Source organism: Fukomys damarensis, unplaced genomic scaffold, assembly GCF_012274545.1.
Source record: "Fukomys damarensis isolate Sample0158 unplaced genomic scaffold, DMR_v1.0_HiC HiC_scaffold_30, whole genome shotgun sequence".
In the NCBI taxonomy this organism is placed as follows: Eukaryota; Metazoa; Chordata; class Mammalia; order Rodentia; family Bathyergidae; genus Fukomys; species Fukomys damarensis.
This window is the reverse complement of record NW_022900942.1, coordinates 44,443,090-44,455,073: the sequence shown is the minus strand read 5'-3', so window position 1 is coordinate 44,455,073 and position 11,984 is coordinate 44,443,090. Positions and strand designations below refer to the sequence as shown.

At 32.3% G+C, this 11,984-nt stretch overlaps 1 pseudogene; it reads left to right on the top strand.

Annotated features, from left to right (window-relative positions):
* The first annotated feature begins 3,207 nt into the window (after positions 1-3,207).
* Positions 3,208-3,328, top strand: LOC117283813 (annotated as a pseudogene).
* Positions 3,329-11,984: the final 8,656 nt, after the last annotated feature.

Genomic DNA, 11,984 nt, shown 5'->3' with positions numbered 1-11,984 from the left:
AAAACAAGGACAGAGACACATTGTTAAATGAAGACACTAAAGAAGACTGATTAGCATCAAGAAAAGGGCAATATATACCTTTAAAATATTTTAAAGAAAGCTAGGCTATGAAGGACATAATAAATTTACACTTGGTACCAGGGATTGAAGTCAGGTCCTTGCGCTTGTGAGGCAGGCCACTGAACTGCTGAGCTAAATCCCCGACCCTACACTTGGTTCTTTAAAAACAATCATAAATACTATAAGAATGCTGCCAAATTTTTAAAAATTCATTGTATTTGAGTTTTGAATCTTTGAGAGCTAGAAACAACACATAGAAGTCAAATCTCCTGCTTTCAAACCACTGGAGATTTTTAAATTTGATCTATTGTCTTCTGCTTTCTTCAGTCTGACATAATGAATTCACATATATTTATCATTCAAGTTTAAGTCGCAAATGAATGGGTCTTTTCTCTCCCATATGAAACAGAAATACTTTAATGCAAATCTCCGACATCTTGTATTTTGAACTATAACTATTACTATGCATCACAAAAATAAGTTATTAAAATATATAAATTAAATATCAACATCAAACTTGAGAAATTAGCAGTAATAGAAACAGATATCCAGCCAGCACTCATTGGACTTCTTGCTTTGCATGGTGAACTATAGTGAAGATATGCTGATTACCTCCCAGTGGTGTTGTTCAGCATGTGCATCCATTACCTGAACTTCCCATGAACTGCACCTAGGTGAAAATAACTGATAACATTCAATCTCAATATTTTGGGGGCAAGAATATTTTAAAAAATAGTGCTATATCTTTTCAAGAGGAGGAATGCTGTCTGTGGCTACCTCTCATTTCACTGCAATGGGAAACATCAATAATGATTTCTAAATTCAATTATTTATCAGGATTTAGGAAGTGATTCATTTCTAAATTTGCCTTCTTTCCAATTTAAAGTATTTTCTTTGTCCTTAAGATAATTTGTCTTCAGTCATTTGAAGGATGATACAAACATAAATTAAATACTTCCTATTCAATAGTTTGTCATGACATTTGTCCTTTAAAATAATTTAGTGAAAATGTAAAATATTTATTCTAATATGTTTTGTCCTAAAGTTTTGATATTGAAGATCCGTGAAGTGCATTTTAATTGACATTTCATGTGTGTCTGATTTCTCAAGTCACTTTTTCTATTTCCTTCAAGTATCAATACTAGAAATTGCTTTGAAACAATTTTTCCACTATACAACATAAATTTCTATTTATATTTTAATGTTCTGTTTATTGGTTGGACAGTTTCAGGAGAGTAAAATTGAACTATGTATTCTTAGGTGTTTTCTAATTCATTGTTAAATGTTCTTCTCTTTTTAGAAGTTTATTTTTATATGACTTTAAAAAAATACTTTCTATTCACACTTCTCACATTCATTGTTTACCTACACTTATCACTTTCAGTCAGAATTTTTATCTCTATTTCTTTTTGATTTTTGATTTTTTATATTCAATTATTCAGTCATTTTGTGCATTCATATTTGTGAAGTTTTTCACATACTGCTATTTATTTCTAAGATATTTATTGATTTTTTCCTGAATTTTGACATCTTTTTCAAACATTTTCACTAAAAAAACTCTTCTCTGAGACTAACTTTGAATTGCACTTTATAGCATAGTCCCTGCTAATATGTTTTATTTCATTTTAAAACATTTAAAACTCTTATGTTATTTCTCCTGAAACGCATTTTCTCTGTGGATATTAATCTGAGTTTTATTCCCTTTCATCTTTAAAAACCATTGAAAGGTATCTGGATAACATCATTTCTGTTATTCTTTTAAATTAAAATCATTTCTCTGAAATTTGGGGAAAGTGCTAGTATAACTTCTTTTTGTCATTTTTCCCCCTTTTTCTTTATCAATACATCTTAGGAGTACAATACAGTTTCAGTCATCATTGGGATCTTGTACCTTTACATGATATATCTTGGTTCTTATTTTTTTCTCATTCCCCTGCCCTCCCTACACCCCCCCCACACCTTCCTTATTTACAGAGAATTTGTTTCCATTTTTTTCCTTTTCTCTTATATTTTCTTTTCCCTTCTTTACTTTCATGGCTTTTGAGATCTCCCTTCTGTTTCAGGGAAGTACTTAAAAATATATTCTGAGTCATTCTGCTGTTTTCTCTATTCTCCTCCCCTATTTATGTATGCTTTGTCTTTCACTTAACCATAACCGCACCTCCAAGCCCATTTGAATTCTACTTGCAGTTTCTTTTCAGTGTTGAACTTTGTGCTTGGAAGATGCTTTTAAAATTGTTGATAAACTCAATTAGAAAAAAGGAATTGTTGTTAAATGTTTGTTGAACTCACATAGTTTCAAACCTTTGTGAATTTCTCATGATCCTCTTGCATTTATCTGAGGATTGTGGTTTAATTGCTGTCTGTAGTTTTGCTTGATTTTAGGTTGTACACACCACACTCAGTGAGTACTTGCTGGTTTTTGTGGAATTTTTCTCTTTTCAAGGCAATAAGATGTCATTTTTGCTTGCTCTTATCTGAATGTGATAAAATGCAATACTTGCACAATTTGGGGAGTTTATAGGTCAATTTGGCCATCTAGTATTTTGTAGATGATAATAGGTTTTTCACTTTGTTATCTGTGTTGCTCTCTTTCTTTTAAATGGGGGACTCGATAATATTTAAAAACTATTTCACATCTGTATTTCCCTTATATAATCTTTTATTGTATTTCCCTTATATAATCTAAGCATACTGATAAATGTATACATTTTTAAGGAAAAATAATTAAATGATTAAATGTCAAAAAATCCACCATACCAAATATCTACAGAAGAAAAATTATGCAATTATAGAATTGATACCAAAAAAAGTATTTGACGAAGCTCAAACTTATTTTGATAAATTTGGCTTGGCAATCAAGTAAAAGAGGTCAACTTCTTAAATTTGATAAAGAATAAAAAAAAATGATGTCCAAGAATGTATTTAGTGATGAGAATTTGTTTACTTTCCCACTTAAGATAGTAAGTGAGGAAAAGATGTTTTCTCTCACCATGTATTTAATATAAGACTAGAAGTTACAGCTAATGCTAATAAGAAAAGAAATTCAAAACTATCCATATTAGGAAGGGAGAAATAGAATTGTCTGACTCTCAGGTTATTTAACTGTCTTTGTAGAACTCCAAATGAGTTTAAAGTAATACTCCTATTGCTTCTCGGCCTTTTGGCTAAGATCAAGTGTAAAGTCATATTCCTAGAAAATTATTTTTTTAAGTAGAGCAATAGCACAACATAAGTTGCTTTTGCATATATCAAAAATGAACAATTATAATTTGAAGTTTTTAAAACAGTACCACAAACTCATAAAAATAAATAAAAGGAATGTTATGCATAAATCTAATGATATATATACCAGAAATTTGTGTACACAACTGTAAATCTTTTCTGCAGTAAGTTAATTAACTGAAAAATGGAGAAGTAGTCAACATTTTTATTTGAAAACTTCAATTTAGTTAAGATGTCAATTCTTCCTAGCAGAATCTATTTTTTGTGGAATTTTCCTCTTCTCACTCCACAAATCCTAATTAAAATTTCAACCAACTATTTTATTGATAGCACCGAACTTTTAAATATTTTAAGAAAAACAAACAAAAAAAAACAACTAATAGTTATCCTAAGAGTAAAGATGAAGAACCAACTTAAAAGATATACACTTCTAAAATAAAGACTTGAGACAGTGCTAGTCAACATACTCTTTTAGTGGTGCAAAATAGACACATAGGAAAATTAAATGTAATAGATCTCAGTGAGAACTAAATATACTCAACTAATCTTTACCAAAAGTGAAAAGGAATTTAATAGCGATGCTAGTTTATTTTTTTTTTTTTTTTTTTTTTTTTTTTTTTTTTTTCCTTTGTGGTACCAGGGAATGAATTTGGATCCTTGCTCTTTCAAGGCAAGTGGTGGAGCCACTGAGCTAAATCCCAGGCCAGCTGTTCTTTTTCTTTTAAATGATACCAAACTTTTTTTTTTATGCTGTTTTAATAAAATATCTGAGGCTCTATAATTTATATTTAAGTTTGAAGGCTGAAAGTCCAAGATTGCATGATCGGTATCTGGTGAGGGAATACTTGCCGAGTCATCAAATGGTGAGAAGGCAAAGGGACAAAAGATCACATGGGTGCATAACAAAAATGGTGGATGACTTTAAATTCATCAGAACTCTGCTCAGGTGACAGTTAACCACTCATGCAATAAGGACATCAATCCAATTGTGAGAACAGAGTCCTCCTGTCCTAACCCTTTTAAAGTTCCTAGCTCTTAATTTTCTTGCATTAGGGAGAGATTTCTAGTCCCTGAATGCTGCAGGACACATTCAAACTACAAGGCAGACCCATATTGTAAAAAAAAAAAAAAAAAAAAAAAAAAAAATCCTAAAAAGACAGAACATATGCCTTGTGACAAAATTAATTTAAGTGGTCATCAAATAAATGTAAAATGTAAGCTATAAAAATTCTAAAATAAAACAAAAGTGTAGGTTGTCTTTGGTTTTGTATGAGCACCTTAAATATGATGAAAAATTTGAAAAGAGAGTTATTAACTTTAAAACAGGCTCTCTCTGAGACACTGCTGACACACCAAAAAGACAAGCCCAAAATGGGAGAAATTACTGTGACCTGCATGCTTGATAATAGAATTATCTATGATATAAAAAAAATTTAAATCTCAGTAGAAGGCAAACCATTTAAAAATGTAAAAAAAAAAACAAAAAACAAAACTAAACAGATAGGTTTGCTCATGGATAGCTTGCTGATATTGGGATGGAGACCAAATATATACAAGATAATGCTGAAAGATCTTGTGATGCCAGAAAGAGAAGAAGCCCAAAGAAAAAGGCTCCCCAGCTAGGAAGGATATCAAAGGAACATAGGAGCCAACTAAAAAAATTCTCAATGATGATTTGTAGAGCAACTTATGCAACAAAATAAATAGAATTGGATTAAAACTCAAAAGACAAAATTAATATCTATGAATTCATACTCATAACTAATAAATGATCAAGGGGAAAGAGAAATCTCCCACATTGAAGAACTACAGATAACTTCTGCATATATTTTCTCTCAAACAAATGGAACATAAATCCTCACCCCTGACGTTTGAGCTGTGCCTCCGGACTCCCATCTAAAAACCACAGTAGGCAAAATAAGACAAAAAGGAGTATAAATTGTTAAATACGACAAACATTGCTTCAACCAGGTTAAAAAATGTCAACATCAAAAATCATAAGCCACATCGTATAGTTTTGATATGCCTCGATGACAGTATCACTTTATGTCTATTGTTATCTTCAAACATATAAATCCAGTATAATCGTGTAAAAATCAAATCATCAGACAAATCCAAATTGATCCAATTTCTAAAAAAATACCTTCCAATACTGATCCCAATAGTCAAGGTCATGAAAAAAAAGGCAAGAAAAAAAATCAAGTGTCTGAGGAGGGCATGGTGAGTAATCATAATGTAGTATTTGGGATTGTGGACCTGAAAAAGAATACTAGGAAACCTTAGGAAATATGAATATTATGGATTTTACTTAACAGTAATATATCAATATTAATTCGCTAATTGAACAAATATATCATAATAATGTTAGAAGCTAATAAAAATAGAGAAAACTGGGTGAGAGGTAAATGGAAATTCTGCATATCTCTATCATTTTTATCTGAAAATCTTAACTTTTGTAAAAAATAAAAATTATTAAAAAATGCTTCTTTTACATTTTTCTAATTTTGGGAGATCCAATATTTACATTAATCTCCAGTTATAATCTCTAGGAATAGTGACACATAAAGCCCTCTTGGGAAACATGGCACACACAAACACACAGGTGTGCACACACATGCACACACACTCACAAACATATTCGTAAGAAGTAAAGTAGGTAATGACCAAAGGACAATAAAATGAAAGGAACACCCAAAATATACATCTCTTTTTAATGTATCTTTCCATAGAAGAAATTTATCTCATTCATTATGTAAAACCTATCAATTCACAAAAAACTCATAACCTATATTTTCTGACTTCCATTTGAGAGTATTTCAATGCAGCCTAACATGACTAAACCATTTAAGTTCCAGTTCAAAGAATTTTTTCCTTCAATTCTCTAGAATATCTAATATTAGAAACTCATTTACTCTATGTGAGTTCTTTAATACTTGGATTAAAAAGTGAAGCATGTCTTGCCCCAGGCCAGTAAATAAGTGACAATCTGCAAATTTAATATAAAAGTGATTAATTTTTGTAGATAGTGGTGCAGCCCAGTAAAACCTTGTAAATTTGCTCTATTAGATTAGGAAAAATAAAATCAATTCACAAAAAACTCATAACCTATATTTTCTGACTTCCATTTGAGAGTATTTCAATGCAGCCTAACATGACTAAACCATTTAAGTTCCAGTTCAAAGAATTTTTTCCTTCAATTCTCTAGAATATCTAATATTAGAAACTCATTTACTCTATGTGAGTTCTTTAATACTTGGATTAAAAAGTGAAGCATGTCTTGCCCCAGGCCAGTAAATAAGTGACAATCTGCAAATTTAATATAAAAGTGATTAATTTTTGTAGATAGTGGTGCAGCCCAGTAAAACCTTGTAAATTTGCTCTATTAGATTAGGAGAAAAATAAAAACTTAATGAAAGCTTTTATTTATGGAAGATTTTTTTTTTTAGTTTAGAGTAAGAATGAATTTGTTGTAAACTCAGAAAGAACTTGTAATACAGGATTTTATAGTTTAACAAAGCAAAGACATACTTAACTATTTACAGGAAACAATTTTTAATAAGTAACCTATTCATTTTATTGATGCAGCCAAGAGATGATCCTAGTGGCCCTCCAAGCTAAAATTTTCCCTTATCAACATTGCCAATTTTGTATCTTGTCAAGAGTCAATGAATTGCTAACCGTAGTTCAGATACAATAAATAATAAGAATTTCAAAGACATGAAATTATGAGGTTCCTTGAGCTTATAAAGCATGTGGTAGAAATTTGGTTTATCTAGTCCACTGAAATCTAACATAAATAGGCATTTAAATATTTACTTATTAATTAACTTCTTCAAACATGAAAAATTTCATGTAAATTGACATTTGTTAGACTCCTGCATAGATCATTTCATCAAAGAGGAAACAACATCACAAACTGCTGAAAAAAATAACAATAAGAGATGTGTTGTATACAGTATTTCCAAACAGATCAAAGTAATAAAAATTTTATTGTAGATTTTATTTACTTGTTTATTTACTTACTATATTCTGTTTTATTGACTTTGAGGCTAAAAAAGAATTATGAAAGCACAGTTGCAAGCCTTTCAATTCACCAAGTGTACTTTGTCCATTAGAAAAATATTGTTTTGTTTATAGCCTGTGTATAATCATTCTTTTTATTGAAAAAAACCTAAACAAAACAAAACCAAAAATAAACAAAAAATCTTCAATTTCCAGAACATATCTCACCTTATAATTACAAGACTAAGTAGGTGGTATAATTTCTTTCTCTTAAGAAACCTATATTTGGTTTTTGTTTCTTGTTTCTGACAGAGTGCTCCTAAGTCCATTGGAACTTTCTGAATGATGGAAACATTTTACATCACACACATAGGCACACATACACAGGAGTCATGATAAACGTAGAGAAAGAACTGTACTGAAAGCCTTAGTGAAAAAAATCCAAATCAAATGGATCAGGAGGAAGGGAGAAAGCATTAGTAGGTGCAGTTATGGGTTCACCTCCTAGTCAACTCTGTCATTTCCTTTGCACTCTAGTGAGAAGCAAGCATAGGCTGGGGTTACTTCCTGGAAAGGGAGATTTCTTCCATGTGGCATTTTATAAGCTTTTGAAGAGTGTAGCAAATCACTTTAATTAATGTTCTCATCAGAAATTGAGCATAAGTCCTTAATGCCACAGGGGATGCTGCCAATCAGCATCTACACTGCAACTGGCTGAAGGAAGATATCATTCAGTATTAAGCCACTGACAGAAGGAGTTTTGTTCATAGTAGTTCATGTTACTAAACTAAGCAGTAAATAAATTGATGGTAAGAGTAAGGTATTCTCTTAATAAAATATTCAGTTTTGTTTATTTGTTTGATTTACTTTACTTACAATGGACAAGAGAAAAACACATATGGTAGTCTGACAGCAAAATATTTGGTAAAACTCAGTGTGCATTAAACTTGGAAGAACCTGTTCACTAAGTTTGTGGCACTGGGGAAAATGTTTCAAAGATTCAGCAGGATAGTGAGTTGGCATCTAATCATGGGCTTTACAAGGAAGGGTTGAGTTCAGGAGAGAACTGGCTGATTCTCAAATAGCAATTCAGTGAGAAGGAGCAAATCCAAAGAAATAGGATCAAAGTAATGGTGTGCATGTGAACCTAATGGACACCACCAGATCCTGAGCTTTAAGTGTGATGTCATGATCAAAGAAGACTTCTGGGGACCTTACAAGAAGGTGTGTATGGTTTTAATCCAGCAACTTATGAGTGATCGTGATCAGAAACTCCACTAATGTAAATTGATTGTAAAACTTTCTGCAGTTATTTACATCCTGCTATTCACACTCCTTTACAAAGAAACTTTGTCTCCGTCCCATCAAGAGATGGCTGTTATTTCTTTATTTCTTAAATGTGGCGCACTTTTGTGCTATGGCTGAACAAGGGAAAGCAGAACAGTGAGCAAGTTTGAGGCCTACATCTGAGGCTGTACTCAGTTCTGTTCTCCTAAGAACGTCTTGCTGCCCTTCATGTAGAGGAGCAGAAGGTAGTTGGCTGGATGATGGAAGTAGAGGGTTTATTTCATTCCTTATTTCATTCAGCAGTTACCCAACTGCCAGGGATATGAATAAGACACTCTAGACCAGGAATCCCTAAATATCCACCAGCTCATCGCATATATGAGAGTAAGTTTACTTCCAGTAAGCTGAGCCTGGCCAGATCAACAGATAAGAACTCCCCATTCCTGAAAAATAACAAATGGTTGTTCTTTTAAGCCACTAAATCTTTGGTATGACTTGTTACAGAGGAATAGATAAATGAGCTAACTTCTAAGAAAATAAACCACTACTGGAAAATTTTGTATATGACTATGGACAGGTGTAAGAAAGACAATAAAAATAAAATGACAAGACTGTGACAAGAAAAGCCAGTGTTGTGAATGAACTTAATTTGAGGGCATGATGTAATGCTAAGAGACTGTCCATTGCATAGGTAAAAGGGGAATAGCAAAGAAGAAACATACTGGAGTAGAGGAAAATAGGAGAATGTAAAAAACTCCTTTGTGAGTCCTTATTTTCTGCTACTCTAAAACAGGTTTGACATTGTAGATGACATTAGAAAAAATCCAAGTGAAAGCCCAGAGCCAAAACCCCCTAATAGATTCATGAGGAAACAATTAGTAGAAACACAACGAAAATTATCCACATTATCTGGAAAGTGCTAGAGAAGTTAAAACATACAAAGTCAGGGTCTCAATTCACCAGTCTAATGAGACATCAAGATAGATGTGCATTAGGTTTTAACAAGACAGGAATATTTTATGATGCAGTGAATTGCTAGATCGAAGCTGCATGAGAAACCATTGGAAGGGACCCTGAAGTTCATCTGTCCAGTCACCACTAATATGTAGATATTCTCTACATATCCAACCCTATCTCTGCTTATGATGATGTAGCTGGTGCTTGAAAATCTCAAATGCTCAACATACTCTGTCTGCTATGTGGAACGTGAGTATTTTAGTAGACATCCTCATGGTTATGTTTTAGTGTAAGTAAATGATAACTAAGTAAACACAGGGCAAGGACATATGAAGCAATAAATGATGGAAACAAGAGTCACCCAGAGTGGAACCAAGTAGGATATACTGGCAGCTCCTCAGCTACAGCATGTGACACATATGAGAAGTGCTGAGTAACAAGGAAGCTTAAGAGAGACTCAGCACCCCAGATTTTAAATAGAGGCTGGTTATCCTTTCCCCTTCTACCCAGTGCATGCTAAAATTTCATACTGCAGAAAGAAAGGTGGTGTTGAGCACAAACCATATTTCTTATGAAGTACAGTTACCAATTCTTGAAAGATAAGAGCACTCTCTAAAACCAGATTCTCAGACACAAGGCATTACACTGAAACATTTTAAGGATGGAAATTTCAGGCCTAATAGATTAGCTCTAATTTTTATAACTATTTATGGATACTGCTTCTAAGCTCTCTCTCTCTCTCTCCTTTCTCTTATGTACTTTTCTGTGTTGTACATCACTGGTCCATTTCCTTTAATATATAAATGTCCTTTAAAATTTTCCATAACTTAAAAAGGGCAAGAACAATATTTCTCATTTCTCAAATACCTTTTAGCACATTTTTTTCTTAAACCTATTCCTAACAAAGTTTGACTCCAACCTCTTTGCCTGCTCTATGTAAATAAACCCTGTGGTCCAGTTTCAGACTCATCTGACTTGACCTTTTCATGGCATTTGACACAGGTGAACAATCTTTTCTTCATTATGTGTGCTTTCAGAGCTCCACATTTTCTTAGTTTTTATTATTTAAGTAGTTGCTTCTTCTCAATTGCCTTTTCTTTTCCCTCATCCCTTATTATTGTAGTGCCCCAGGGCCCAGGTTTAATCCTCTTTTATTCTTAAACTGCATTGATTCTTTTGATGATACCATCCTGACTCACAGTTTTAAAACCGTATGTGTGCTAAATCAGAAGTTTATCTTTTGTGTCCTTACTTCTATCCCAAATATACATAACTATTATTTGTCTCAACTTGGAAGTCTCATAGACAGCACAGATTCAACAGGTCCAAAACTAACTCCTGTAATTCCCTGAATGTCTGATATGTCTATAAATGTTTTCCATATCTGTAATTATTTATGATGCATTTCAATACTTGCATAAGACATGAGTTTTCAAAAGGATTACTCTAAACTATGCTATCTTGCCAAAGGTGAAGAATCTTAGACATATCCTCAGTAGCTAGAAGATGAAAGATTATGACAACTGCCTCTGAGTAAGAATTGAATATCAGTGTAATGAAACACAGCACTGAAAAATTTTTACACAAGAGAGCTAAAGAAAATCAATCAAATTGGTTTGGGAAGAATTATTATAAGACATGGGACTGGAGTAAAGTCTGAAGTCAGACTGCTGATACTAGGGGAAAGCCTTCAGAGACATGTTTGAAAATTATTTGAAGCTTTTGTGAATTCTCAATAGTGAAAACTCAACACATATATCCTTCCAACCATTTTGGGAAACTGTAAATGGATAAGCATGAATACAAATGATAAAAACTAAGAGAGAAAGAGTAATATATAGGAAATAGGAACTTCAAAAGGAATAAACAGTACTCAAATTTCCAGGGTAACAACCAAACCATATGTCTAAGGAGAAACTCTTCCTGAATTTAGCAGATATAAAATGATGAACTCAAAGATAGATGAATACTATATCTATGAATGTTTGTATTCAAAGAAGGAAGGCAAGAAAGAAAGAAGGAAGGGGGAAAAAATGGAGGAAGGAAGGGACAGACTGATACATGTGTGCACCTAGAGAAAAATGATAAAAGTATAATTGGAGGAGAATTATGAATATATAAATAAAATTTTTTGAAAAGCGGGAGGTCATGTGATATAAGGCTAATGAAAACAAAACCTAATTCTCAATAAAATTATAGTAATTTGGTCTGTCAAAAAATATTTGTTCAATCACAATAAACCCTATTGTAGCTGATATTATGTTTATTTATGCCATAAATTTCAAGGATTATAAATTATATCCACATAGTGAAAGTGAGTAAGGGCAAGCAAAAAAGTTGTTAAAAAGAACTAAAATATTGTGTCTTGTAAATACAGGTACATGGATATATTGTCTGCAATATATTAATTAAAACATGTCTGCACATGTTAACACATGATAGCGACATAAGCA